Source organism: Garra rufa, chromosome 14 (genome assembly GCF_049309525.1).
Source record: "Garra rufa chromosome 14, GarRuf1.0, whole genome shotgun sequence".
Taxonomy (NCBI): domain Eukaryota; kingdom Metazoa; phylum Chordata; class Actinopteri; order Cypriniformes; family Cyprinidae; genus Garra; species Garra rufa.
The window spans coordinates 39,110,803-39,136,767 of record NC_133374.1 but is presented as its reverse complement, the minus strand read 5'-3'; the positions used below and the strand labels follow the sequence as shown (position 1 = coordinate 39,136,767).

General features: G+C 51.7%; 35 non-coding genes across 35 annotated transcripts; all 35 read left to right on the top strand.

Moving 5' to 3' along the window:
- The first annotated feature begins 9 nt into the window (after window positions 1-9).
- LOC141285885 (U6 spliceosomal RNA) lies at window positions 10-116 on the top strand. Its single transcript, XR_012339010.1, has one exon. It is a non-coding gene; the product is annotated as a U6 spliceosomal RNA (small nuclear RNA).
- A 640-nt stretch (window positions 117-756) lies between these two features.
- LOC141285884 (U6 spliceosomal RNA) lies at window positions 757-863 on the top strand. Its single transcript, XR_012339009.1, has one exon. It is a non-coding gene; the product is annotated as a U6 spliceosomal RNA (small nuclear RNA).
- A 645-nt stretch (window positions 864-1,508) lies between these two features.
- On the top strand, window positions 1,509-1,615 carry LOC141285883 (U6 spliceosomal RNA). Its single transcript, XR_012339008.1, has one exon. It is a non-coding gene; the product is annotated as a U6 spliceosomal RNA (small nuclear RNA).
- Window positions 1,616-2,262: 647 nt separating this feature from the next.
- Window positions 2,263-2,369, top strand: LOC141285504 (U6 spliceosomal RNA). Its single transcript, XR_012338632.1, has one exon. It is a non-coding gene; the product is annotated as a U6 spliceosomal RNA (small nuclear RNA).
- A 648-nt stretch (window positions 2,370-3,017) lies between these two features.
- Window positions 3,018-3,124, top strand: LOC141285881 (U6 spliceosomal RNA). The gene has a single exon (XR_012339005.1). It is a non-coding gene; the product is annotated as a U6 spliceosomal RNA (small nuclear RNA).
- Window positions 3,125-3,769: 645 nt separating this feature from the next.
- Window positions 3,770-3,876, top strand: LOC141285880 (U6 spliceosomal RNA). The gene has a single exon (XR_012339004.1). It is a non-coding gene; the product is annotated as a U6 spliceosomal RNA (small nuclear RNA).
- A 647-nt stretch (window positions 3,877-4,523) lies between these two features.
- On the top strand, window positions 4,524-4,630 carry LOC141285502 (U6 spliceosomal RNA). The gene has a single exon (XR_012338631.1). It is a non-coding gene; the product is annotated as a U6 spliceosomal RNA (small nuclear RNA).
- Window positions 4,631-5,278: 648 nt separating this feature from the next.
- On the top strand, window positions 5,279-5,385 carry LOC141285879 (U6 spliceosomal RNA). The gene has a single exon (XR_012339003.1). It is a non-coding gene; the product is annotated as a U6 spliceosomal RNA (small nuclear RNA).
- A 652-nt stretch (window positions 5,386-6,037) lies between these two features.
- On the top strand, window positions 6,038-6,140 carry LOC141285572 (U6 spliceosomal RNA). The gene has a single exon (XR_012338697.1). It is a non-coding gene; the product is annotated as a U6 spliceosomal RNA (small nuclear RNA).
- Window positions 6,141-6,788: 648 nt separating this feature from the next.
- LOC141285783 (U6 spliceosomal RNA) lies at window positions 6,789-6,895 on the top strand. Its single transcript, XR_012338907.1, has one exon. It is a non-coding gene; the product is annotated as a U6 spliceosomal RNA (small nuclear RNA).
- A 648-nt stretch (window positions 6,896-7,543) lies between these two features.
- LOC141285877 (U6 spliceosomal RNA) lies at window positions 7,544-7,650 on the top strand. The gene has a single exon (XR_012339002.1). It is a non-coding gene; the product is annotated as a U6 spliceosomal RNA (small nuclear RNA).
- Window positions 7,651-8,290: 640 nt separating this feature from the next.
- Window positions 8,291-8,397, top strand: LOC141285876 (U6 spliceosomal RNA). Its single transcript, XR_012339001.1, has one exon. It is a non-coding gene; the product is annotated as a U6 spliceosomal RNA (small nuclear RNA).
- A 648-nt stretch (window positions 8,398-9,045) lies between these two features.
- Window positions 9,046-9,152, top strand: LOC141285875 (U6 spliceosomal RNA). The gene has a single exon (XR_012339000.1). It is a non-coding gene; the product is annotated as a U6 spliceosomal RNA (small nuclear RNA).
- A 646-nt stretch (window positions 9,153-9,798) lies between these two features.
- On the top strand, window positions 9,799-9,905 carry LOC141285874 (U6 spliceosomal RNA). Its single transcript, XR_012338999.1, has one exon. It is a non-coding gene; the product is annotated as a U6 spliceosomal RNA (small nuclear RNA).
- Window positions 9,906-10,553: 648 nt separating this feature from the next.
- Window positions 10,554-10,660, top strand: LOC141285873 (U6 spliceosomal RNA). The gene has a single exon (XR_012338998.1). It is a non-coding gene; the product is annotated as a U6 spliceosomal RNA (small nuclear RNA).
- Window positions 10,661-11,308: 648 nt separating this feature from the next.
- Window positions 11,309-11,415, top strand: LOC141286068 (U6 spliceosomal RNA). Its single transcript, XR_012339191.1, has one exon. It is a non-coding gene; the product is annotated as a U6 spliceosomal RNA (small nuclear RNA).
- A 638-nt stretch (window positions 11,416-12,053) lies between these two features.
- On the top strand, window positions 12,054-12,160 carry LOC141285788 (U6 spliceosomal RNA). The gene has a single exon (XR_012338913.1). It is a non-coding gene; the product is annotated as a U6 spliceosomal RNA (small nuclear RNA).
- Window positions 12,161-12,808: 648 nt separating this feature from the next.
- Window positions 12,809-12,915, top strand: LOC141286063 (U6 spliceosomal RNA). Its single transcript, XR_012339187.1, has one exon. It is a non-coding gene; the product is annotated as a U6 spliceosomal RNA (small nuclear RNA).
- A 648-nt stretch (window positions 12,916-13,563) lies between these two features.
- LOC141286062 (U6 spliceosomal RNA) lies at window positions 13,564-13,670 on the top strand. Its single transcript, XR_012339186.1, has one exon. It is a non-coding gene; the product is annotated as a U6 spliceosomal RNA (small nuclear RNA).
- Window positions 13,671-14,318: 648 nt separating this feature from the next.
- Window positions 14,319-14,425, top strand: LOC141285872 (U6 spliceosomal RNA). The gene has a single exon (XR_012338997.1). It is a non-coding gene; the product is annotated as a U6 spliceosomal RNA (small nuclear RNA).
- A 640-nt stretch (window positions 14,426-15,065) lies between these two features.
- Window positions 15,066-15,172, top strand: LOC141285871 (U6 spliceosomal RNA). Its single transcript, XR_012338995.1, has one exon. It is a non-coding gene; the product is annotated as a U6 spliceosomal RNA (small nuclear RNA).
- A 645-nt stretch (window positions 15,173-15,817) lies between these two features.
- Window positions 15,818-15,924, top strand: LOC141285869 (U6 spliceosomal RNA). The gene has a single exon (XR_012338993.1). It is a non-coding gene; the product is annotated as a U6 spliceosomal RNA (small nuclear RNA).
- Window positions 15,925-16,571: 647 nt separating this feature from the next.
- On the top strand, window positions 16,572-16,678 carry LOC141285501 (U6 spliceosomal RNA). Its single transcript, XR_012338630.1, has one exon. It is a non-coding gene; the product is annotated as a U6 spliceosomal RNA (small nuclear RNA).
- Window positions 16,679-17,326: 648 nt separating this feature from the next.
- LOC141285868 (U6 spliceosomal RNA) lies at window positions 17,327-17,433 on the top strand. Its single transcript, XR_012338992.1, has one exon. It is a non-coding gene; the product is annotated as a U6 spliceosomal RNA (small nuclear RNA).
- A 645-nt stretch (window positions 17,434-18,078) lies between these two features.
- Window positions 18,079-18,185, top strand: LOC141285866 (U6 spliceosomal RNA). The gene has a single exon (XR_012338991.1). It is a non-coding gene; the product is annotated as a U6 spliceosomal RNA (small nuclear RNA).
- Window positions 18,186-18,832: 647 nt separating this feature from the next.
- Window positions 18,833-18,939, top strand: LOC141285500 (U6 spliceosomal RNA). The gene has a single exon (XR_012338629.1). It is a non-coding gene; the product is annotated as a U6 spliceosomal RNA (small nuclear RNA).
- A 648-nt stretch (window positions 18,940-19,587) lies between these two features.
- On the top strand, window positions 19,588-19,694 carry LOC141285865 (U6 spliceosomal RNA). Its single transcript, XR_012338990.1, has one exon. It is a non-coding gene; the product is annotated as a U6 spliceosomal RNA (small nuclear RNA).
- A 645-nt stretch (window positions 19,695-20,339) lies between these two features.
- LOC141285864 (U6 spliceosomal RNA) lies at window positions 20,340-20,446 on the top strand. The gene has a single exon (XR_012338989.1). It is a non-coding gene; the product is annotated as a U6 spliceosomal RNA (small nuclear RNA).
- A 646-nt stretch (window positions 20,447-21,092) lies between these two features.
- LOC141286094 (U6 spliceosomal RNA) lies at window positions 21,093-21,195 on the top strand. The gene has a single exon (XR_012339218.1). It is a non-coding gene; the product is annotated as a U6 spliceosomal RNA (small nuclear RNA).
- Window positions 21,196-21,843: 648 nt separating this feature from the next.
- On the top strand, window positions 21,844-21,950 carry LOC141285863 (U6 spliceosomal RNA). Its single transcript, XR_012338988.1, has one exon. It is a non-coding gene; the product is annotated as a U6 spliceosomal RNA (small nuclear RNA).
- A 650-nt stretch (window positions 21,951-22,600) lies between these two features.
- Window positions 22,601-22,705, top strand: LOC141286106 (U6 spliceosomal RNA). The gene has a single exon (XR_012339229.1). It is a non-coding gene; the product is annotated as a U6 spliceosomal RNA (small nuclear RNA).
- A 651-nt stretch (window positions 22,706-23,356) lies between these two features.
- On the top strand, window positions 23,357-23,459 carry LOC141285566 (U6 spliceosomal RNA). The gene has a single exon (XR_012338694.1). It is a non-coding gene; the product is annotated as a U6 spliceosomal RNA (small nuclear RNA).
- Window positions 23,460-24,107: 648 nt separating this feature from the next.
- On the top strand, window positions 24,108-24,214 carry LOC141285862 (U6 spliceosomal RNA). Its single transcript, XR_012338987.1, has one exon. It is a non-coding gene; the product is annotated as a U6 spliceosomal RNA (small nuclear RNA).
- Window positions 24,215-24,863: 649 nt separating this feature from the next.
- On the top strand, window positions 24,864-24,970 carry LOC141285519 (U6 spliceosomal RNA). The gene has a single exon (XR_012338648.1). It is a non-coding gene; the product is annotated as a U6 spliceosomal RNA (small nuclear RNA).
- Window positions 24,971-25,618: 648 nt separating this feature from the next.
- LOC141285568 (U6 spliceosomal RNA) lies at window positions 25,619-25,725 on the top strand. The gene has a single exon (XR_012338696.1). It is a non-coding gene; the product is annotated as a U6 spliceosomal RNA (small nuclear RNA).
- The last annotated feature ends 240 nt before the right edge of the window (window positions 25,726-25,965 follow it).

The window sequence follows — 25,965 nt, the reverse complement described above, 5'->3', positions numbered from 1 at the left end:
AGCAGCCTTGTGCTCGCCACGGCGGCACATATACTAAAATTGGATCGATACAGAGAAGATTAGCATGGCCCCTGCGAAAGGATGACACGCAAATCCGTGAAGCGCTCCATATTTTTGGCTTGCGACATTTACGCTCCTCTGCTTGGTGGGCCCTCGTGTGGTGAGTATACGCAGGTTTCAGCGTTTTTGTTCTAAATCGCCAGACACCCTCACCATCTCAAAGCGTTTTAGAGATATTTCATTGCGGCCCAGCTCCATCACACCACGCAACAAACTCACGAAGCACATGGCTGTCGTCATACTCCGAGCTTGAGAGCAGGGCGAGGAGAAGTGTGTCTTCTGCGCTTATAACCACAATGCAATTAGCCTGAGCACTTCAACGCTCCCTTATAGAAATTAAGAAGAGAATCGGTGACAGTACGCCACCTTGTGGAGATGCCAAGAGATGCATGGCGTGCGCCCGGTCAGAGTCCGCTTATCCTGATCCTTTGCTGCCCGCCGGTCAAAAAGTCCAAAAGCCGTAAGGCCAGCCCGTGACTGGCATTGCATTTGTTTGAAAGTTTTTCTGCTAAAATAATAGGATGCATTGTGTCAGATGGTCAAGACAAATCAACAGACAGCTCCCCTCGGTAGAATGATCCAAGTGCCGTTCGTTTCCTTAACTGACTGCAGCTTTGGCTCGCTGGGCCCTACCACCTTGGCGAGAGCTCGCAGGGACCCGAGGTGTACAGATACCTCGAGCGGGCCAGCAGTCTTGTGCTCGCCACGGCGGCACATATACTAAAATTGGATCGATACAGAGAAGATTAGCATGGCCCCTGCGAAAGGATGACACGCAAATCCGTGAAGCGCTCCATATTTTTGGCTTGCGACATTTTCGCTCCTCTGCTCGGTGGGCCCTCGTGTGGTAAGTATACGCAGGTTTCAGCGTGGGAGCGTTTTGTTCTAAATCGCCAGACACCCTCACCATCTCAAAGCGTTTTAGAGATATTTCATAGCGGCCCAGCTCCATCACACCACGCGACAAACTCACGAAGCACATGTCTGTCGTCATACTCCGAGCTTGAGAGCAGGGCGAGGAGAAGTGTGTCTTCTGCGCTTATAACCACAATGCAATTAGCCTGAGCACTTCAACGCTCCCTTATAGAAATTAAGAAGATAATCGGTGACAGTACGCCACCTTGTGGAGATGCCAAGAGATGCATGGCGTGCGCCCGGTCAGAGTCCGCTTATCCTGACCCTTTGCTGCCCGCCGGTCGAAAAGTCCAAAAGCCAAGGCCAGCCCGTGACTGGCATTGCATTTGTTTGAAAGTTCTTCTGCTAAAATAATAGGATGCATTGTGTCAGATGGTCAAGACAAATCAACAGACAGCTCCCCTCGGTAGAATGATCCAAGTGCCGTTCGTTTCCTTAACTGACTGCAGCTTTGGCTCGCTGGGCCCTACCACCTTGGCGAGAGCTCGCAGGGACCCGAGGGGTACAGATACCTCGAGCGGGCCAGCAGTCTTGTGCTCGCCACGGCGGCACATATACTAAAATTGGATCGATACAGAGAAGATTAGCATGGCCCCTGCGAAAGGATGACACGCAAATCCGTGAAGCGCTCCATATTTTTGGCTTGCGACAATTGCGCTCCTCTGCTCGGTGGGCCCTCGTGTGGTAAGTATACGCAGGTTTCAGCGTGGGAGTGTTTTTGTTCTAAATCGCCACACACCCTCACCATCTCAAAGCGTTTTAGAGATATTTCATTGCGGCCCAGCTCCATCACACCACGCGACAAACTCACGAAGCACATGGCTGTCGTCATACTCCGAGCTTGAGAGCAGGGCGAGGAGAAGTGTGTCTTCTGCGCTTATAACCACAATGCAATTAGCCTGAGCACTTCAACGCTCCCTTATAGAAATTAAGAAGAGAATTGGTGACACTACGCCACCTTGTGGAGATGCCAAGAGATGCATGGCGTGCGCCCGGTCAGAGTCCGCTTATCCTGACCCTTTGCTGGCCACCGGTCTAAAGTCCAAAAGCCGTAAGGCCAGCCCGTGACTGGCACTGCATTTGTTTGAAAGTTCTTCTGCTAAAATAATAAGATGCATTGTGTCAGATGGTCAAGACAAATTAACAGACAGCTCCCCTCGGTAGAATGATCCAAGTGCCGTTCGTTTCCTTAACTGACTGCAGCTTTGGCTCGCTGGGCCCTACCGCCTTGGCGAGAGCTCGCAGGGACCCGAGGGCTACATATACCTCGAGCGGGCCAGCAGTCTTGTGCTCGCCACGGCGGCACATATACTAAAATTGGATCGATACAGAGAAGATTAGCATGGCCCCTGCGAAAGGATGACACCCAAATCCTTGAAGCGCTCCATATTTTTGGCTTGCGACATTTGCGCTCCTCTGCTCGGTGGGCCCTCGTGTGGTAAGTATACGCAGGTTTCAGCGTGGGAGCGTTTTTGTTCTAAATCGCCAGACACCCTCACCATCTCAAAGCATTTTAGAGATATTTCATTGCGGCCCAGCTCCATCACACCACGCGACAAACTCACGAAGCACATGGCTGTCGTCATACTACGAGCTTGAGAGCAGGGCGAGGAGAAGTGTGTCTTCTGCGCTTATAACCACAATGCAATTAGCCTGAGCACTTCAACGCTTCCTTATAGAAATTAAGAAGAGAATTGGTGACACTACGCCACCTTGTGGAGATGCCAAGAGATGCATGGCGTGCGCCCGGTCAGAGTCCGCTTATCCTGACCCTTTGCTGCCCGCCGGTCGAAACGTCCAAAAGCCGTAAGGCCAGCCCGTGACTGGCATTGCATTTGTTTGAATGTTCTTCTGCTAAAATAATAGGATGCATTGTGTCAGATGGTCAAGACAAATCAACAGACAGCTCCCCTCGGTAGAATGATCCAAGTGCCGTTCGTTTCCTTAACTGACTGCAGCTTTGGCTCGCTGGGCCCTACCACCTTGGCGAGAGCTCGCAGGGACCCGAGGTGTACAGATACCTCGAGCGGGCCAGCAGTCTTGTGCTCGCCACGGCGGCACATATACTAAAATTGGATCGATACAGAGAAGATTAGCATGGCCCCTGCGAAAGGATGACACGCAAATCCGTGAAGCGCTCCATATTTTTGGCTTGCGACATTTTCGCTCCTCTGCTCGGTGGGCCCTCGTGTGGTAAGTATACGCAGGTTTCAGCGTGGGAGCGTTTTGTTCTAAATCGCCAGACACCCTCACCATCTCAAAGCGTTTTAGAGATATTTCATAGCGGCCCAGCTCCATCACACCACGCGACAAACTCACGAAGCACATGTCTGTCGTCATACTCCGAGCTTGAGAGCAGGGCGAGGAGAAGTGTGTCTTCTGCGCTTATAACCACAATGCAATTAGCCTGAGCACTTCAACGCTCCCTTATAGAAATTAAGAAGATAATCGGTGACAGTACGCCACCTTGTGGAGATGCCAAGAGATGCATGGCGTGCGCCCGGTCAGAGTCCGCTTATCCTGACCCTTTGCTGCCCGCCGGTCGAAAAGTCCAAAAGCCAAGGCCAGCCCGTGACTGGCATTGCATTTGTTTGAAAGTTCTTCTGCTAAAATAATAGGATGCATTGTGTCAGATGGTCAAGACAAATCAACAGACAGCTCCCCTCGGTAGAATGATCCAAGTGCCGTTCGTTTCCTTAACTGACTGCAGCTTTGGCTCGCTGGGCCCTACCACCTTGGCGAGAGCTCGCAGGGACCCGAGGGGTACAGATACCTCGAGCGGGCCAGCAGTCTTGTGCTCGCCACGGCGGCACATATACTAAAATTGGATCGATACAGAGAAGATTAGCATGGCCCCTGCGAAAGGATGACACGCAAATCCGTGAAGCGCTCCATATTTTTGGCTTGCGACAATTGCGCTCCTCTGCTCGGTGGGCCCTCGTGTGGTAAGTATACGCAGGTTTCAGCGTGGGAGTGTTTTTGTTCTAAATCGCCACACACCCTCACCATCTCAAAGCGTTTTAGAGATATTTCATTGCGGCCCAGCTCCATCACACCACGCGACAAACTCACGAAGCACATGGCTGTCGTCATACTCCGAGCTTGAGAGCAGGGTGAGGAGAAGTGTGTCTTCTGCGCTTATAACCACAATGCAATTAGCCTGAGCACTTCAACGCTCCCTTATAGAAATTAAGAAGAGAATTGGTGACACTACGCCACCTTGTGGAGATGCCAAGAGATGCATGGCGTGCGCCCGGTCAGAGTCCGCTTATCCTGACCCTTTGCTGGCCACCGGTCTAAAGTCCAAAAGCCGTAAGGCCAGCCCGTGACTGGCACTGCATTTGTTTGAAAGTTCTTCTGCTAAAATAATAAGATGCATTGTGTCAGATGGTCAAGACAAATTAACAGACAGCTCCCCTCGGTAGAATGATCCAAGTGCCGTTCGTTTCCTTAACTGACTGCAGCTTTGGCTCGCTGGGCCCTACCGCCTTGGCGAGAGCTCGCAGGGACCCGAGGGCTACATATACCTCGAGCGGGCCAGCAGTCTTGTGCTCGCCACGGCGGCACATATACTAAAATTGGATCGATACAGAGAAGATTAGCATGGCCCCTGCGAAAGGATGACACCCAAATCCTTGAAGCGCTCCATATTTTTGGCTTGCGACATTTGCGCTCCTCTGCTCGGTGGGCCCTCGTGTGGTAAGTATACGCAGGTTTCAGCGTGGGAGCGTTTTTGTTCTAAATCGCCAGACACCCTCACCATCTCAAAGCATTTTAGAGATATTTCATTGCGGCCCAGCTCCATCACACCACGCGACAAACTCACGAAGCACATGGCTGTCGTCATACTACGAGCTTGAGAGCAGGGCGAGGAGAAGTGTGTCTTCTGCGCTTATAACCACAATGCAATTAGCCTGAGCACTTCAACGCTTCCTTATAGAAATTAAGAAGAGAATTGGTGACACTACGCCACCTTGTGGAGATGCCAAGAGATGCATGGCGTGCGCCCGGTCAGAGTCCGCTTATCCTGACCCTTTGCTGCCCGCCGGTCGAAACGTCCAAAAGCCGTAAGGCCAGCCCGTGACTGGCATTGCATTTGTTTGAATGTTCTTCTGCTAAAATAATAGGATGCATTGTGTCAGATGGTCAAGACAAATCAACAGACAGCTCCCCTCGGTAGAATGATCCAAGTGCCGTTCGTTTCCTTAACTGACTGCAGCTTTGGCTCGCTGGGCCCTACCACCTTGGCGAGAGCTCGCAGGGACCCGAGGTGTACAGATACCTCGAGCGGGCCAGCCGGCTTGTGCTCGCCACGGCGGCACATATACTAAAATTGGATCGATACAGAGAAGATTAGCATGGCCCCTGCGAAAGGATGACACGCAAATCCGTGAAGCGCTCCATATTTTTGGCTTGCTACAATTGCGCTCCTCTGCTCGGTGGGCCCTCGTGTGGTAAGTATACGCAGGTTTCAGCGTGGGAGCGTTTTTGTTCTAAATCGCCACACACCCTCACCATCTCAAAGCGTTTTAGAGATATTTCATTGCGGCCCAGCTCCATCACACCACGCGACAAACTCACGAAGCACATGGCTGTCGTCATACTCCGAGCTTGAGAGCAGGGCGAGGAGAAGTGTGTCTTCTGCGCTTATAACCACAATGCAATTAGCCTGAGCACTTCAACGCTTCCTTATAGTAATTAAGAAGAGAATTGGTGACACTACGCCACCTTGTGGAGATGCCAAGAGATGCATGGCGTGCGCCCGGTCAGAGTCCGCTTATCCTGACCCTTTGCTGCCCGCCGGTCGAAACGTCCAAAAGCCGTAAGGCCAGCCCGTGACTGGCATTGCATTTGTTTGAAAGTTCTTCTGCTAAAATAATAGGATGCATTGTGTCAGATGGTCAAGACAAATCAACAGACAGCTCCCCTCGGTAGAATGATCCAAGTGCCGTTCGTTTCCTTAACTGACTGCAGCTTTAGCTCGATGGGCCCTACCACCTTGGCGAGAGCTCGCAGGGACCAGAGGGGTACAGATACCTCGAGCGGGCCAGCAATCTTCTGCTCGCCACGGCGGCACATATACTAAAATTGGATCGATACAGAGTAGATTAGCATGGCCCCTGCGAAAGGATGACACGCAAATCCGTGAAGCGCTCCATATTTTTGGCTTGCGACATTTGCGCTCCTCTGCTCGGTGGGCCCTCGTGTGGTAAGTATATGCAGGTTTCAGCGTGGGAGCGTTTTTGTTCTAAATCGCCAGACACCCTCACCATCTCAAAGCGTTTTAGAGATATTTCATTGCAGCCCAGCTCCATCACACCATGCGACAAACTCACGAAGCACATGGCTGTCGTCATACTCCGAGCTTGAGAGCAGGGCGAGGAGAAGTGTGTCTTCTGCGCTTATAACCACAATGCAATTAGCCTGAGCACTTCAACGCTCCCTCATAGAAATTAAGAAGAGAATCGGTGACAGTACGCCACCTTGTGGAGATGCCAAGAGATGCATGGCGTGCGCCCGGTCAGAGTCCGCTTATCCTGACCCTTTGCTGCCCGCCGGTCGAAAAGTCCAAAAGCCGTAAGGCCAGCCCGTGACTGGCACTGCATTTGTTTGAAAGTTCTTCTGCTAAAATAATAGGATGCATTGTGTCAGATGGTCAAGACAAATCAACAGACAGCTCCCCTCGGTAGAATGATCCAAGTGCCGTTCGTTTCCTTAACTGACTGCAGCCTTGGCTCGCTGGGCCCTACCACCTTGGCGAGAGCTCGCAGGAACCCGAGGTGTACAGATACCTCGAGAGGACCAGCAGTCTTGTGCTTGCCACGGCGGCACATATACTAAAATTGGATCGATACAGAGAAGATTAGCATGGCCCCTGCGAAAGGATGACACGCAAATCCGTGAAGAGCTCCATATTTTTGGCTTGCGACAATTGCGCTCCTCTGCTCGGTGGGCCCTCGTGTGGTAAGTATACGCAGGTTTCAGCGTGGGAGTGTTTTTGTTCTAAATCGCCACACACCCTCACCATCTCAAAGCGTTTTAGAGATATTTCATTGCGGCCCAGCTCCATCACACCACGCGACAAACTCACAAAGCACTTGGCTGTCGTCATACTCCGAGCTTGAGAGCAGGGCGAGGAGAAGTGTGTCTTCTGCGCTTATAACCACAATGCAATTAGCCTGAGCACTTCAACGCTCCCTTATAGAAATTAAGAAGAGAATTGGTGACACTACGCCACCTTGTGGAGATGCCAAGAGATGCATGGCGTGCGCCCGGTCAGAGTCCGCTTATCCTGACCCTTTGCTGCCCGCCGGTCGAAAAGTCCAAAAGCCGTAAGGCCAGCCCGTGACTGGCATTGCATTTGTTTGAAAGTTCTTCTGCTAAAATAATAGGATGCATTGTGTCAGATGGTCAAGACAAATCAACAGACAGCTCCCCTCGGTAGAATGATCCAAGTGCCGTTCGTTTCCTTAACTGACTGCAGCTTTGGCTCGCTGGGCCCTACCACCTTGGCGAGAGCTCGCAGGGACCCGAGGGGTACAGATACCTCGAGCGGACCAGCAGCCTTGTGCTCGCCACGGCGGCACATATACTAAAATTGGATCGATACAGAGAAGATTAGCATGGCCCCTGCGAAAGGATGACACGCAAATCCGTGAAGCGCTCCATATTTTTGGCTTGCGACATTTACGCTCCTCTGCTTGGTGGGCCCTCGTGTGGTGAGTATACGCAGGTTTCAGCGTTTTTGTTCTAAATCGCCAGACACCCTCACCATCTCAAAGCGTTTTAGAGATATTTCATTGCGGCCCAGCTCCATCACACCACGCAACAAACTCACGAAGCACATGGCTGTCGTCATACTCCGAGCTTGAGAGCAGGGCGAGGAGAAGTGTGTCTTCTGCGCTTATAACCACAATGCAATTAGCCTGAGCACTTCAACGCTCCCTTATAGAAATTAAGAAGAGAATCGGTGACAGTACGCCACCTTGTGGAGATGCCAAGAGATGCATGGCGTGCGCCCGGTCAGAGTCCGCTTATCCTGATCCTTTGCTGCCCGCCGGTCAAAAAGTCCAAAAGCCGTAAGGCCAGCCCGTGACTGGCATTGCATTTGTTTGAAAGTTTTTCTGCTAAAATAATAGGATGCATTGTGTCAGATGGTCAAGACAAATCAACAGACAGCTCCCCTCGGTAGAATGATCCAAGTGCCGTTCGTTTCCTTAACTGACTGCAGCTTTGGCTCGCTGGGCCCTACCACCTTGGCGAGAGCTCGCAGGGACCCGAGGTGTACAGATACCTCGAGCGGGCCAGCAGTCTTGTGCTCGCCACGGCGGCACATATACTAAAATTGGATCGATACAGAGAAGATTAGCATGGCCCCTGCGAAAGGATGACACGCAAATCCGTGAAGCGCTCCATATTTTTGGCTTGCGACATTTGCGCTCCTCTGCTCGGTGGGCCCTCGTGTGGTAAGTATACGCAGGTTTCAGCGTGGGAGCGTTTTTGTTCTAAATCGCCAGACACCCTCACCATCTCAAAGCGTTTTAGAGATATTTCATAGCGGCCCAGCTCCATCACACCACGCGACAAACTCACGAAGCACATGGCTGTCGTCATACTCCGAGCTTGAGAGCAGGGCGAGGAGAAGTGTGTCTTCTTCGCTTATAACCACAATGCAATTAGCCTGAGCACTTCAACGCTCCCTTATAGAAATTAAGAAGAGACTTGGTGACACTACGCCACCTTGTGGAGATGCCAAGAGATGCATGGCGTGCGCCCGGTCAGAGTCCGCTTATCCTGACCCTTTGCTGGCCGCCGGTCGAAAAGTCCAAAAGCCGTAAGGCCAGCCCGTGACTGGCATTGCATTTGTTTGAAAGTTCTTCTGCTAAAATAATAAGATGCATTGTGTCAGATGGTCAAGACAAATCAACAGACAGCTCCCCTCGGTAGAATGATCCAAGTGCCGTTCGTTTCCTTAACTGACTGCAGCTTTGGCTCGCTGGGCCCTACCACCTTGGCGAGAGCTCGCAGGGACCCGAGGTGTACAGATACCTCGAGCGGGCTAGCAGTCTTGTGCTCGCCACGGCGGCACATATACTAAAATTGGATCGATACAGAGAAGATTAGCATGGCCCCTGCGAAAGGATGACACGCAAATCCGTGAAGCGCTCCATATTTTTGGCTTGCGACATTTGCGCTCCTCTGCTCGGTGGGCCCTCGTGTGGTAAGGATACGCAGGTTTCAGCGTGGGAGCGTTTTTGTTCTAAATCGCCAGACACCCTCACCATCTCAAAGCGTTTTAGAGATATTTCATAGCGGCCCAGCTCCATCACACCACGCGACAAACTCACGAAGCACATGGCTGTCGTCATACTCCGAGCTTGAGAGCAGGGCGAGGAGAAGTGTGTCTTCTGCGCTTATAACCACAATGCATTTAGCCTGAGCACTTCAACGCTCCCTTATAGAAATTAAGAAGATAATCGGTGACAGTACGCCACCTTGTGGAGATGCCAAGAGATGCATGGCGTGCGCCCGGTCTGAGTCCGCTTATCCTGACCCTTTGCTGCCCGCCGGTCGAAAAGTCCAAAAGCCAAGGCCAGCCCGTGACTGGCATTGCATTTGTTTGAAAGTTCTTCTGCTAAAATAATAGGATGCATTGTGTCAGATGGTCAAGACAAATCAACAGACAGCTCCCCTCGGTAGAATGATCCAAGTACCGTTCGTTTCCTTAACTGACTGCAGCTTTGGCTCGCTGGGCCCTACCACCTTGGCGAGAGCTCGCAGGGACCCGAGGGGTACAGATACCTCGAGTGGACCAGCAGTCTTGTGCTCGCCACGGCGGCACATATACTAAAATTGGATCGATACAGAGAAGATTAGCATGGCCCCTGCGAAAGGATGACACGCAAATCCGTGAAGCGCTCCATATTTTTGGCTTGCGACAATTGCGCTCCTCTGCTCGGTGGGCCCTCGTGTGGTAAGTATACGCAGGTTTCAGCGTGGGAGTGTTTTTGTTCTAAATCGCCACACACCCTCACCATCTCAAAGCGTTTTAGAGATATTTCATTGCGGCCCAGCTCCATCACACCACGCGACAAACTCACGAAGCACATGGCTGTCGTCATACTCCTAGCTTGAGAGCAGGGCGAGGAGAAGTGTGTCTTCTGCGCTTATAACCACAATGCAATTAGCCTGAGCACTTCAACGCTCCCTTGTAAAAATTAAGAAGAGAATTGGTGACACTACGCCACCTTGTGGAGATGCCAAGAGTTGCATGGCGTGCGCCCGGTCAGAGTCCGCTTATCCTGACCCTTTGCTGCCCGCCAGTCGAAAAGTCCAAAAGCCGTAAGGCCAGCCCGTGACTGGCATTGCATTTGTTTGAAAGTTCTTCTGCTAAAATAATAGGATGCATTGTGTCAGATGGTCAAGACAAATCAACAGACAGCTCCCCTCGGTAGAATGATCCAAGTGCCGTTCGTTTCCTTAACTGACTGCAGCTTTGGCTCGCTGGGCCCTACCACCTTGGCGAGAGCTCGCAGGGACCCGAGGGGTACAGATACCTCGAGCGGGCCAGCAGTCTTGTGCTCGCCACGGCGGCACATATACTAAAATTGGATCGATACAGAGAAGATTAGCATGGCCCCTGCGAAAGGATGACACGCAAATCCGTGAAGCGCTCCATATTTTTGGCTTGCGACATTTGCGCTCCTCTGCTCGGTGGGCCCTCGTGTGGTAAGTATACGCAGGTTTCAGCGTGGGAGCGTTTTTGTTCTAAATCGCCAGACACCCTCACCATCTCAAAACGTTTTAGAGATATTTCATTGCGGCCCAGCTCCATCACACCACGCGACAAACTCACGAAGCACATGGCTGTCGTCATACTCCGAGCTTGAGAGCAGGGCGAGGAGAAGTGTGTCTTCTGCGCTTATAAACACATGGCAATTAGCCTGAGCACTTCAACGCTCCCTTATAGAAATTAAGAAGAGAATCGGTGACAGTACGCCACCTTGTGGAGATGCCAAGAGATGCATGGCGTGCACCCGGTCAGAGTCCGCTTATCCTGACCCTTTGCTGCCCGCCGGTCGAAAAGTCCAAAAGCCGTAAGGTCAGCCCGTGACTGGCACTGCATTTGTTTGAAAGTTCTTCTGCTAAAATAATAGGATGCATTGTGTCAGATGGTCAAGACAAATCAACAGACAGCTCCCCTCGGTAGAATGATCCAAGTGCCGTTCGTTTCCTTAACTGACTGCAGCCTTGGCTCGCTGGGCCCTACCACCTTGGCGAGAGCTCGCAGGAACCCGAGGGGTACAGATACCTCGAGCGGACCAGCAGCCTTGTGCTCGCCACGGCGGCACATATACTAAAATTGGATCGATACAGAGAAGATTAGCATGGCCCCTGCGAAAGGATGACACACAAATCCGTGAAGCGCTCCATATTTTTGGCTTGCGACATTTACGCTCCTCTGCTTGGTGGGCCCTCGTGTGGTGAGTATACGCAGGTTTCAGCGTTTTTGTTCTAAATCGCCAGACACCCTCACCATCTCAAAGCGTTTTAGAGATATTTCATTGCGGCCCAGCTCCATCACACCACGCAACAAACTCACGAAGCACATGGCTGTCGTCATACTCCGAGCTTGAGAGCAGGGCGAGGAGAAGTGTGTCTTCTGCGCTTATAACCACAATGCAATTAGCCTGAGCACTTCAACGCTCCCTTATAGAAATTAAGAAGAGAATCGGTGACAGTACGCCACCTTGTGGAGATGCCAAGAGATGCATGGTGTGCGCCCGGTCTGAGTCCGCTTATCCTGACCCTTTGCTGCCCGCCGGTCGAAAAGTCCAAAAGCCAAGGCCAGCCCGTGACTGGCATTGCATTTGTTTGAAAGTTCTTCTGCTAAAATAATAGGATGCATTGTGTCAGATGGTCAAGACAAATCAACAGACAGCTCCCCTCGGTAGAATGATCCAAGTACCGTTCGTTTCCTTAACTGACTGCAGCTTTGGCTCGCTGGGCCCTACCACCTTGGCGAGAGCTCGCAGGGACCCGAGGGGTACAGATACCTCGAGCGGACCAGCAGTCTTGTGCTCGCCACGGCGGCACATATACTAAAATTGGATCGATACAGAGAAGATTAGCATGGCCCCTGCGAAAGGATGACACGTAAATCCGTGAAGCGCTCCATATTTTTGGCTTGCGACAATTGCGCTCCTCTGCTCGGTGGGCCCTCGTGTGGTAAGTATACGCAGGTTTCAGCGTGGGAGTGTTTTTGTTCTAAATCGCCACACACCCTCACCATCTCAAAGCGTTTTAGAGATATTTCATTGCGGCCCAGCTCCATCACACCACGCGACAAACTCACGAAGCACATGGCTGTCGTCATACTCCTAGCTTGAGAGCAGGGCGAGGAGAAGTGTGTCTTCTGCGCTTATAACCACAATGCAATTAGCCTGAGCACTTCAACGCTCCCTTGTAAAAATTAAGAAGAGAATTGGTGACACTACGCCACCTTGTGGAGATGCCAAGAGATGCATGGCGTGCGCCCGGTCAGAGTCCGCTTATCCTGACCCTTTGCTGCCCGCCAGTCGAAAAGTCCAAAAGCCGTAAGGCCAGCCCGTGACTGGCATTGCATTTGTTTGAAAGTTCTTCTGCTAAAATAATAGGATGCATTGTGTCAGATGGTCAAGACAAATCAACAGACAGCTCCCCTCGGTAGAATGATCCAAGTGCCGTTCGTTTCCTTAACTGACTGCAGCTTTGGCTCGCTGGGCCCTACCACCTTGGCGAGAGCTCGCAGGGACCCGAGGGGTACAGATACCTCGAGCGGGCCAGCAGTCTTGTGCTCGCCACGGCGGCACATATACTAAAATTGGATCGATACAGAGAAGATTAGCATGGCCCCTGCGAAAGGATGACACGCAAATCCGTGAAGCTCTCCATATTTTTGGCTTGCGACATTTGCGCTCCTCTGCTCGGTGGGCCCTCGTGTGGTAAGTATACGCAGGTTTCAGCGTGGGAGCGTTTTTGTTCTAAATCGCCAGACACCCTCACCATCTCAAAACGTTTTAGAGATATTTCATTGCGGCCCAGCTCCATCACACCACGCGACAAACTCACGAAGCACATGGCTGTCGTCATACTCCGAGCTTGAGAGCAGGGCGAGGAGAAGTGTGTCTTCTGCGCTTATAACCACAATGCAATTAGCCTGAGCACTTCAACGCTCCCTTGTAAAAATTAAGAAGAGAATTGGTGACACTACGCCACCTTGTGGAGATGCCAAGAGATGCATGGCGTGCGCCCGGTCAGAGTCCGCTTATCCTGACCCTTTGCTGCCCGCCAGTCGAAAAGTCCAAAAGCCGTAAGGCCAGCCCGTGACTGGCATTGCATTTGTTTGAAAGTTCTTCTGCTAAAATAATAGGATGCATTGTGTCAGATGGTCAAGACAAATCAACAGACAGCTCCCCTCGGTAGAATGATCCAAGTGCCGTTCGTTTCCTTAACTGACTGCAGCTTTGGCTCGCTGGGCCCTACCACCTTGGCGAGAGCTCGCAGGGACCCGAGGGGTACAGATACCTCGAGCGGGCCAGCAGTCTTGTGCTCGCCACGGCGGCACATATACTAAAATTGGATCGATACAGAGAAGATTAGCATGGCCCCTGCGAAAGGATGACACGCAAATCCGTGAAGCTCTCCATATTTTTGGCTTGCGACATTTGCGCTCCTCTGCTCGGTGGGCCCTCGTGTGGTAAGTATACGCAGGTTTCAGCGTGGGAGCGTTTTTGTTCTAAATCGCCAGACACCCTCACCATCTCAAAACGTTTTAGAGATATTTCATTGCGGCCCAGCTCCATCACACCACGCGACAAACTCACGAAGCACATGGCTGTCGTCATACTCCGAGCTTGAGAGCAGGGCGAGGAGAAGTGTGTCTTCTGCGCTTATAAACACATGGCAATTAGCCTGAGCACTTCAACGCTCCCTTATAGAAATTAAGAAGAGAATCGGTGACAGTACGCCACCTTGTGGAGATGCCAAGAGATGCATGGCGTGCACCCGGTCAGAGTCCGCTTATCCTGACCCTTTGCTGCCCGCCGGTCGAAAAGTCCAAAAGCCGTAAGGTCAGCCCGTGACTGGCACTGCATTTGTTTGAAAGTTCTTCTGCTAAAATAATAGGATGCATTGTGTCAGATGGTCAAGACAAATCAACAGACAGCTCCCCTCGGTAGAATGATCCAAGTGCCGTTCGTTTCCTTAACTGACTGCAGCCTTGGCTCGCTGGGCCCTACCACCTTGGCGAGAGCTCGCAGGAACCCGAGGGGTACAGATACCTCGAGCGGACCAGCAGCCTTGTGCTCGCCACGGCGGCACATATACTAAAATTGGATCGATACAGAGAAGATTAGCATGGCCCCTGCGAAAGGATGACACGCAAATCCGTGAAGCGCTCCATATTTTTGGCTTGCGACATTTACGCTCCTCTGCTTGGTGGGCCCTCGTGTGGTGAGTATACGCAGGTTTCAGCGTTTTTGTTCTAAATCGCCAGACACCCTCACCATCTCAAAGCGTTTTAGAGATATTTCATTGCGGCCCAGCTCCATCACACCACGCAACAAACTCACGAAGCACATGGCTGTCGTCATACTCCGAGCTTGAGAGCAGGGCGAGGAGAAGTGTGTCTTCTGCGCTTATAACCACAATGCAATTAGCCTGAGCACTTCAACGCTCCCTTATAGAAATTAAGAAGAGAATCGGTGACAGTACGCCACCTTGTGGAGATGCCAAGAGATGCATGGCGTGCGCCCGGTCAGAGTCCGCTTATCCTGATCCTTTGCTGCCCGCCGGTCAAAAAGTCCAAAAGCCGTAAGGCCAGCCCGTGACTGGCATTGCATTTGTTTGAAAGTTTTTCTGCTAAAATAATAGGATGCATTGTGTCAGATGGTCAAGACAAATCAACAGACAGCTCCCCTCGGTAGAATGATCCAAGTGCCGTTCGTTTCCTTAACTGACTGCAGCTTTGGCTCGCTGGGCCCTACCACCTTGGCGAGAGCTCGCAGGGACCCGAGGTGTACAGATACCTCGAGCGGGCCAGCAGTCTTGTGCTCGCCACGGCGGCACATATACTAAAATTGGATCGATACAGAGAAGATTAGCATGGCCCCTGCGAAAGGATGACACGCAAATCCGTGAAGCGCTCCATATTTTTGGCTTGCGACATTTTCGCTCCTCTGCTCGGTGGGCCCTCGTGTGGTAAGTATACGCAGGTTTCAGCGTGGGAGCGTTTTGTTCTAAATCGCCAGACACCCTCACCATCTCAAAGCGTTTTAGAGATATTTCATAGCGGCCCAGCTCCATCACACCACGCGACAAACTCACGAAGCACATGTCTGTCGTCATACTCCGAGCTTGAGAGCAGGGCGAGGAGAAGTGTGTCTTCTGCGCTTATAACCACAATGCAATTAGCCTGAGCACTTCAACGCTCCCTTATAGAAATTAAGAAGATAATCGGTGACAGTACGCCACCTTGTGGAGATGCCAAGAGATGCATGGCGTGCGCCCGGTCAGAGTCCGCTTATCCTGACCCTTTGCTGCCCGCCGGTCGAAAAGTCCAAAAGCCAAGGCCAGCCCGTGACTGGCATTGCATTTGTTTGAAAGTTCTTCTGCTAAAATAATAGGATGCATTGTGTCAGATGGTCAAGACAAATCAACAGACAGCTCCCCTCGGTAGAATGATCCAAGTGCCGTTCGTTTCCTTAACTGACTGCAGCTTTGGCTCGCTGGGCCCTACCACCTTGGCGAGAGCTCGCAGGGACCCGAGGGGTACAGATACCTCGAGCGGGCCAGCAGTCTTGTGCTCGCCACGGCGGCACATATACTAAAATTGGATCGATACAGAGAAGATTAGCATGGCCCCTGCGAAAGGATGACACGCAAATCCGTGAAGCGCTCCATATTTTTGGCTTGCGACAATTGCGCTCCTCTGCTCGGTGGGCCCTCGTGTGGTAAGTATACGCAGGTTTCAGCGTGGGAGTGTTTTTGTTCTAAATCGCCACACACCCTCACCATCTCAAAGCGTTTTAGAGATATTTCATTGCGGCCCAGCTCCATCACACCACGCGACAAACTCACGAAGCACATGGCTGTCGTCATACTCCGAGCTTGAGAGCAGGGCGAGGAGAAGTGTGTCTTCTGCGCTTATAACCACAATGCAATTAGCCTGAGCACTTCAACGCTCCCTTATAGAAATTAAGAAGAGAATTGGTGACACTACGCCACCTTGTGGAGATGCCAAGAGATGCATGGCGTGCGCCCGGTCAGAGTCCGCTTATCCTGACCCTTTGCTGGCCACCGGTCTAAAGTCCAAAAGCCGTAAGGCCAGCCCGTGACTGGCACTGCATTTGTTTGAAAGTTCTTCTGCTAAAATAATAAGATGCATTGTGTCAGATGGTCAAGACAAATTAACAGACAGCTCCCCTCGGTAGAATGATCCAAGTGCCGTTCGTTTCCTTAACTGACTGCAGCTTTGGCTCGCTGGGCCCTACCGCCTTGGCGAGAGCTCGCAGGGACCCGAGGGCTACATATACCTCGAGCGGGCCAGCAGTCTTGTGCTCGCCACGGCGGCACATATACTAAAATTGGATCGATACAGAGAAGATTAGCATGGCCCCTGCGAAAGGATGACACCCAAATCCTTGAAGCGCTCCATATTTTTGGCTTGCGACATTTGCGCTCCTCTGCTCGGTGGGCCCTCGTGTGGTAAGTATACGCAGGTTTCAGCGTGGGAGCGTTTTTGTTCTAAATCGCCAGACACCCTCACCATCTCAAAGCATTTTAGAGATATTTCATTGCGGCCCAGCTCCATCACACCACGCGACAAACTCACGAAGCACATGGCTGTCGTCATACTACGAGCTTGAGAGCAGGGCGAGGAGAAGTGTGTCTTCTGCGCTTATAACCACAATGCAATTAGCCTGAGCACTTCAACGCTTCCTTATAGAAATTAAGAAGAGAATTGGTGACACTACGCCACCTTGTGGAGATGCCAAGAGATGCATGGCGTGCGCCCGGTCAGAGTCCGCTTATCCTGACCCTTTGCTGCCCGCCGGTCGAAACGTCCAAAAGCCGTAAGGCCAGCCCGTGACTGGCATTGCATTTGTTTGAATGTTCTTCTGCTAAAATAATAGGATGCATTGTGTCAGATGGTCAAGACAAATCAACAGACAGCTCCCCTCGGTAGAATGATCCAAGTGCCGTTCGTTTCCTTAACTGACTGCAGCTTTGGCTCGCTGGGCCCTACCACCTTGGCGAGAGCTCGCAGGGACCCGAGGTGTACAGATACCTCGAGCGGGCCAGCAGTCTTGTGCTCGCCACGGCGGCACATATACTAAAATTGGATCGATACAGAGAAGATTAGCATGGCCCCTGCGAAAGGATGACACGCAAATCCGTGAAGCGCTCCATATTTTTGGCTTGCGACATTTTCGCTCCTCTGCTCGGTGGGCCCTCGTGTGGTAAGTATACGCAGGTTTCAGCGTGGGAGCGTTTTGTTCTAAATCGCCAGACACCCTCACCATCTCAAAGCGTTTTAGAGATATTTCATAGCGGCCCAGCTCCATCACACCACGCGACAAACTCACGAAGCACATGTCTGTCGTCATACTCCGAGCTTGAGAGCAGGGCGAGGAGAAGTGTGTCTTCTGCGCTTATAACCACAATGCAATTAGCCTGAGCACTTCAACGCTCCCTTATAGAAATTAAGAAGATAATCGGTGACAGTACGCCACCTTGTGGAGATGCCAAGAGATGCATGGCGTGCGCCCGGTCAGAGTCCGCTTATCCTGACCCTTTGCTGCCCGCCGGTCGAAAAGTCCAAAAGCCAAGGCCAGCCCGTGACTGGCATTGCATTTGTTTGAAAGTTCTTCTGCTAAAATAATAGGATGCATTGTGTCAGATGGTCAAGACAAATCAACAGACAGCTCCCCTCGGTAGAATGATCCAAGTGCCGTTCGTTTCCTTAACTGACTGCAGCTTTGGCTCGCTGGGCCCTACCACCTTGGCGAGAGCTCGCAGGGACCCGAGGGGTACAGATACCTCGAGCGGGCCAGCAGTCTTGTGCTCGCCACGGCGGCACATATACTAAAATTGGATCGATACAGAGAAGATTAGCATGGCCCCTGCGAAAGGATGACACGCAAATCCGTGAAGCGCTCCATATTTTTGGCTTGCGACAATTGCGCTCCTCTGCTCGGTGGGCCCTCGTGTGGTAAGTATACGCAGGTTTCAGCGTGGGAGTGTTTTTGTTCTAAATCGCCACACACCCTCACCATCTCAAAGCGTTTTAGAGATATTTCATTGCGGCCCAGCTCCATCACACCACGCGACAAACTCACGAAGCACATGGCTGTCGTCATACTCCGAGCTTGAGAGCAGGGTGAGGAGAAGTGTGTCTTCTGCGCTTATAACCACAATGCAATTAGCCTGAGCACTTCAACGCTCCCTTATAGAAATTAAGAAGAGAATTGGTGACACTACGCCACCTTGTGGAGATGCCAAGAGATGCATGGCGTGCGCCCGGTCAGAGTCCGCTTATCCTGACCCTTTGCTGGCCACCGGTCTAAAGTCCAAAAGCCGTAAGGCCAGCCCGTGACTGGCACTGCATTTGTTTGAAAGTTCTTCTGCTAAAATAATAAGATGCATTGTGTCAGATGGTCAAGACAAATTAACAGACAGCTCCCCTCGGTAGAATGATCCAAGTGCCGTTCGTTTCCTTAACTGACTGCAGCTTTGGCTCGCTGGGCCCTACCGCCTTGGCGAGAGCTCGCAGGGACCCGAGGGCTACATATACCTCGAGCGGGCCAGCAGTCTTGTGCTCGCCACGGCGGCACATATACTAAAATTGGATCGATACAGAGAAGATTAGCATGGCCCCTGCGAAAGGATGACACCCAAATCCTTGAAGCGCTCCATATTTTTGGCTTGCGACATTTGCGCTCCTCTGCTCGGTGGGCCCTCGTGTGGTAAGTATACGCAGGTTTCAGCGTGGGAGCGTTTTTGTTCTAAATCGCCAGACACCCTCACCATCTCAAAGCATTTTAGAGATATTTCATTGCGGCCCAGCTCCATCACACCACGCGACAAACTCACGAAGCACATGGCTGTCGTCATACTACGAGCTTGAGAGCAGGGCGAGGAGAAGTGTGTCTTCTGCGCTTATAACCACAATGCAATTAGCCTGAGCACTTCAACGCTTCCTTATAGAAATTAAGAAGAGAATTGGTGACACTACGCCACCTTGTGGAGATGCCAAGAGATGCATGGCGTGCGCCCGGTCAGAGTCCGCTTATCCTGACCCTTTGCTGCCCGCCGGTCGAAACGTCCAAAAGCCGTAAGGCCAGCCCGTGACTGGCATTGCATTTGTTTGAATGTTCTTCTGCTAAAATAATAGGATGCATTGTGTCAGATGGTCAAGACAAATCAACAGACAGCTCCCCTCGGTAGAATGATCCAAGTGCCGTTCGTTTCCTTAACTGACTGCAGCTTTGGCTCGCTGGGCCCTACCACCTTGGCGAGAGCTCGCAGGGACCCGAGGTGTACAGATACCTCGAGCGGGCCAGCAGTCTTGTGCTCGCCACGGCGGCACATATACTAAAATTGGATCGATACAGAGAAGATTAGCATGGCCCCTGCGAAAGGATGACACGCAAATCCGTGAAGCGCTCCATATTTTTGGCTTGCGACATTTTCGCTCCTCTGCTCGGTGGGCCCTCGTGTGGTAAGTATACGCAGGTTTCAGCGTGGGAGCGTTTTGTTCTAAATCGCCAGACACCCTCACCATCTCAAAGCGTTTTAGAGATATTTCATAGCGGCCCAGCTCCATCACACCACGCGACAAACTCACGAAGCACATGTCTGTCGTCATACTCCGAGCTTGAGAGCAGGGCGAGGAGAAGTGTGTCTTCTGCGCTTATAACCACAATGCAATTAGCCTGAGCACTTCAACGCTCCCTTATAGAAATTAAGAAGATAATCGGTGACAGTACGCCACCTTGTGGAGATGCCAAGAGATGCATGGCGTGCGCCCGGTCAGAGTCCGCTTATCCTGACCCTTTGCTGCCCGCCGGTCGAAAAGTCCAAAAGCCAAGGCCAGCCCGTGACTGGCATTGCATTTGTTTGAAAGTTCTTCTGCTAAAATAATAGGATGCATTGTGTCAGATGGTCAAGACAAATCAACAGACAGCTCCCCTCGGTAGAATGATCCAAGTGCCGTTCGTTTCCTTAACTGACTGCAGCTTTGGCTCGCTGGGCCCTACCACCTTGGCGAGAGCTCGCAGGGACCCGAGGGGTACAGATACCTCGAGCGGGCCAGCAGTCTTGTGCTCGCCACGGCGGCACATATACTAAAATTGGATCGATACAGAGAAGATTAGCATGGCCCCTGCGAAAGGATGACACGCAAATCCGTGAAGCGCTCCATATTTTTGGCTTGCGACAATTGCGCTCCTCTGCTCGGTGGGCCCTCGTGTGGTAAGTATACGCAGGTTTCAGCGTGGGAGTGTTTTTGTTCTAAATCGCCACACACCCTCACCATCTCAAAGCGTTTTAGAGATATTTCATTGCGGCCCAGCTCCATCACACCACGCGACAAACTCACGAAGCACATGGCTGTCGTCATACTCCTAGCTTGAGAGCAGGGCGAGGAGAAGTGTGTCTTCTGCGCTTATAACCACAATGCAATTAGCCTGAGCACTTCAACGCTCCCTTGTAAAAATTAAGAAGAGAATTGGTGACACTACGCCACCTTGTGGAGATGCCAAGAGATGCATGGCGTGCGCCCGGTCAGAGTCCGCTTATCCTGACCCTTTGCTGCCCGCCGGTCGAAAAGTCCAAAAGCCGTAAGGCCAGCCCGTGACTGGCATTGCATTTGTTTGAAAGTTCTTCTGCTAAAATAATAGGATGCATTGTGTCAGATGGTCAAGACAAATCAACAGACAGCTCCCCTCGGTAGAATGATCCAAGTGCCGTTCGTTTCCTTAACTGACTGCAGCTTTGGCTCGCTGGGCCCTACCACCTTGGCGAGAGCTCGCAGGGACCCGAGGGCTACAGATACCTCGAGCGGGCCAGCAGTCTTGCCACGGCGGCACATATACTAAAATTGGATCGATACAGAGAAGATTAGCATGGCCCCTGCGAAAGGATGACACGCAAATCCGTGAAGCGCTCCATATTTTTTGCTTGCGACATTTGCGCTCCTCTGCTCGGTGGGCCCTCGTGTGGTAAGTATACGCAGGTTTCAGCGTGGGAGCGTTTTTGTTCTAAATCGCCAGACACCCTCACCATCTCAAAGCGTTTAAGAGATATTTCATAGCGGCCCAGCTCCATCACACCACGCGACAAACTCACGAAGCACATGGCTGTCTTCATACTCCGAGCTTGAGAGCAGGGCGAGGAGAAGTGTGTCTTCTTCGCTTATAACCACAATGCAATTAGCCTGAGCACTTCAACGCTCCCTTATAGAAATTAAGAAGAGAATTGGTGACACTACGCCATCTTGTGGAGATGCCAAGAGATGCATGGCGTGCGCCCGGTCAGAGTCCGCTTATCCTGACCCTTTGCTGACCACCGGTCGAAAAGTCCAAAAGCCGTAAGGCCAGCCCGTGACTGGCATTGCATTTGTTTGAAAGTTCTTCTGCTAAAATAATAAGATGCATTGTGTCAGATGGTCAAGACAAATCAACAGACAGCTCCCCTCGGTAGAATGATCCAAGTGCCGTTCGTTTCCTTAACTGACTGCAGCTTTGGCTCGCTGGGCCCTACCACCTTGGCGAGAGCTCGCAGGGACCCGAGGGGTACAGATACCTCGAGCGGGCCAGCAGTCTTGTGCTCGCCACGGCGGCACATATACTAAAATTGGATCGATACAGAGAAGATTAGCATGGCCCCTGCGAAAGGATGACACGCAAATCCGTGAAGCGCTCCATATTTTTGGCTTGCGACATTTGCGCTCCTCTGCTCGGTGGGCCCTCGTGTGGTAAGTATACGCAGGTTTCAGCGTGGGAGCGTTTTTGTTCTAAATCGCCAGACACCCTCACCATCTCAAAGCGTTTAAGAGATATTTCATAGCGGCCCAGCTCCATCACACCACGCGACAAACTCACGAAGCACATGGCTGTCTTCATACTCCGAGCTTGAGAGCAGGGCGAGGAGAAGTGTGTCTTCTTCGCTTATAACCACAATGCAATTAGCCTGAGCACTTCAACGCTCCCTTATAGAAATTAAGAAGAGAATTGGTGACACTACGCCATCTTGTGGAGATGCCAAGAGATGCATGGCGTGCGCCCGGTCAGAGTCCGCTTATCCTGACCCTTTGCTGGCCACCGGTCGAAAAGTCCAAAAGCCGTAAGGCCAGCCCGTGACTGGCATTGCATTTGTTTGAAAGTTCTTCTGCTAAAATAATAAGATGCATTGTGTCAGATGGTCAAGACAAATCAACAGACAGCTCCCCTCGGTAGAATGATCCAAGTGCCGTTCGTTTCCTTAACTGACTGCAGCTTTGGCTCGCTGGGCCCTACCACCTTGGCGAGAGCTCGCAGGGACCAGAGGGGTACAGATACCTCGAGCGGGCCAGCAGTCTTGTGCTCGCCACGGCGGAACATATACTAAAATTGGATCGATACAGAGAAGATTAGCATGGCCCCTGCGAAAGGATGACACGCAAATCCGTGAAGCGCTCCATATTTTTAGCTTGCGACATTTGCGCTCCTCTGCTCGGTGGGCCCTCGTGTGGTAAGTATACGCAGGTTTCAGCGTGGGAGCGTTTTGTTCTAAATCGCCAGACACCCTCACCATCTCAAAGCGTTTTAGAGATATTTCATAGCGGCCCAGCTCCATCACACTACGCGACAAACTCACGAAGCACATGGCTGTCGTCATACTCCGAGCTTGAGAGCAGGGCGAGGAGAAGTGTGTCTTCTGCGCTTATAACCACAATGCAATTAGCCTGAGCACTTCAACGCTCCCTTGTAGAAATTAAGAAGATAATCGGTGACAGTACGCCACCTTGTGGAGATGCCAAGAGATGCATGGCGTGCGCCCGGTCAGAGTCCGCTTATCCTGACCCTTTGCTGCCCGCCGGTCGAAAAGTCCAAAAGCCGTAAGGCCAGCCCGTGACTGGCATTGCATTTGTTTGAAAGTTCTTCTGCTAAAATAATAGGATGCATTGTGTCAGATGGTCAAGACAAATCAACAGACAGCTCCCCTCGGTAGAATGATCCAAGTGCCGTTCGTTTCCTTAACTGACTGCAGCTTTGGCTCGCTGGGCCCTACCACCTTGGCGAGAGCTCGCAGGGACCCGAGGGGTACAGATACCTCGAGCGGGCCAGCAGTCTTCTGCTCGCCACGGCGGCACATATACTAAAATTGGATCGATACAGAGAAGATTAGCATGGCCCCTGCGAAAGGATGACACGCAAATCCGTGAAGCGCTCCATATTTTTGGCTTGCGACATTTGCGCTCCTCTGCTCGGTGGGCCCTCGTGTGGTAAGTATACGCAGGTTTCAGCGTGGGAGCGTTTTTGTTCTAAATCGCCAGACACCCTCACCATCTCAAAGCGTTTTAGAGATATTTCATAGCGGCCCAGCTCCATCACACCACGCGACAAACTCACGAAGCACATGGCTGTCGTCATACTCCGAGCTTGAGAGCAGGGCGAGGAGAAGTGTGTCTTCTGCGCTTATAACCACAATGCAATTAGCCTGAGCACTTCAACGCTCCCTTAGAGAAATTAAGAAGAGAATCGGTGACAGTACGCCACCTTGTGGAGATGCCAAGAGATGCATGGCGTGCGCCCGGTCAGAGTCCGCTTATCCTGACCCTTTGCTGGCCGCCGGTCGAAAAGTCCAAAAGCCGTAAGGCCAGCCCGTTACTGGCATTGCATTTGTTTGAAAGTTCTTCTGCTAAAATAATAGGATGCATTGTGACAGATGGTCAAGACAAATCAACAGACAGCTCCCCTCGGTAGAATGATCCAAGTGCCGTTCGTTTCCTTAACTGACTGCAGCTTTGGCTCGCTGGGCCCTACCACCTTGGCGAGAGCTCGCAGGGACCCGAGGGGTACAGATACCTCGAGCGGGCCAGCAGTCTTGTGCTCGCCACGGCGGCACATATACTAAAATTGGATCGATACAGAGAAGATTAGCATGGCCCCTGCGAAAGGATGACACGCAAATCCGTGAAGCGCTCCATATTTTTGGCTTGCGACATTTGCGCTCCTCTGCTCGGTGGGCCCTCGTGTGGTAAGTATACGCAGGTTTCAGCGTGGGAGCGTTTTTGTTCTAAATCGCCAGACACCCTCACCATCTCAAAGCGTTTTAGAGATATTTCATAGCGGCCCAGCTCCATCACACCACGCGACAAACTCACGAAGCACATGGCTGTCGTCATACTCCGAGCTTGAGAGCAGGGCGAGGAGAAGTGTGTCTTCTTCGCTTATAACCACAATGCAATTAGCCCGAGCACTTCAACGCTCCCTTATAGAAATTAAGAAGAGAATTGGTGACACTACGCCACCTTGTGGAGATGCCAAGAGATGCATGGCGTGCGCCCGGTCAGAGTCCGCTTATCCTGACCCTTTGCTGGCCACCGGTCGAAAAAGTCCAAAAGCCGTAAGGCCAGCCCGTGACTGGCATTGCATTTGTTTGAAAGTTCTTCTGCTAAAATAATAAGATGCATTGTGTCAGATGGTCAAGACAAATCAACAGACAGCTCCCCTCGGTAGAATGATCCAAGTGCCGTTCGTTTCCTTAACTGACTGCAGCTTTGGCTCGCTAGGCCCTACCACCTTGGCGAGAGCTCGCAGGGACCCGAGGGGTACAGATACCTCGAGCGGGCCAGCAGTCTTGTGCTCGCCACGGCGGCACATATACTAAAATTGGATCGGTACAGAGAAGATTAGCATGGCCCCTGCGAAAGGATGACACGCAAATCCGTGAAGCGCTCCATATTTTTGGCTTGCGACATTTGCGCTCCTCTGCTCGGTGGGCCCTCGTGTGGTAAGTATACGCAGGTTTCAGCGTGGGAGCGTTTTTGTTCTAAATCGCCAGACACCCTCACCATCTCAAAGCGTTTTAGAGATATTTCATAGCGGCCCAGCTCCATCACACCACGCGACAAACTCACGAAGCACATGGCTGTCGTCATACTCCGAGCTTGAGAGCAGGGCGAGGAGAAGTGTGTCTTCTGCGCTTATAACCACAATGCAATTAGCCTGAGCACTTCAACGCTCCCTTATAGAAATTAAGAAGATAATCGGTGACAGTACGCCACCTTGTGGAGATGCCAAGAGATGCATGGCGTGCGCCCGGTCAGAGTCCGCTTATCCTGACCCTTTGCTGCCCGCCGGTCGAAAAGTCCAAAAGCCGTAAGGCCAGCCCGTGACTGGCATTGCATTTGTTTGAAAGTTCTTCTGCTAAAATAATAAGATGCATTGTGTCAGATGGTCAAGACAAATCAACAGACAGCTCCCCTCGGTAGAATGATTCAAGTGCCGTTCGTTTCCTTAACTGACTGCAGCTTTGGCTCGCTGGGCCCTACCACCTTGGCGAGAGCTCGCAGGGACCCGAAGGGTACAGATACCTCGAGCGGGCCAGCAGTCCTGTGCTCGCCACGGCGGCACATATACTAAAATTGGATCGATAACGAGAAGATTAGCATGGCCCCTGCGAAAGGATGACACGCAAATCCGTGAAGCGCTCCATATTTTTTGGCTTGCGACAATTGTGCTCCTCTGCTCGGTGGGCCCTCGTGTGGTAAGTACACGCAGGTTTCAGCGTGGGAGTGTTTTTGTTCTAAATCGCCACACACCCTCACCATCTCAAAGCGTTTTAGAGATATTTCATTGCGGCCCAGCTCCATCACGCCACGCGACAAACTCACGAAGCACATGGCTGTCGTCATACTCCTAGCTTGAGAGCAGGGCGAGGAGAAGTGTGTCTTCTGCGCTT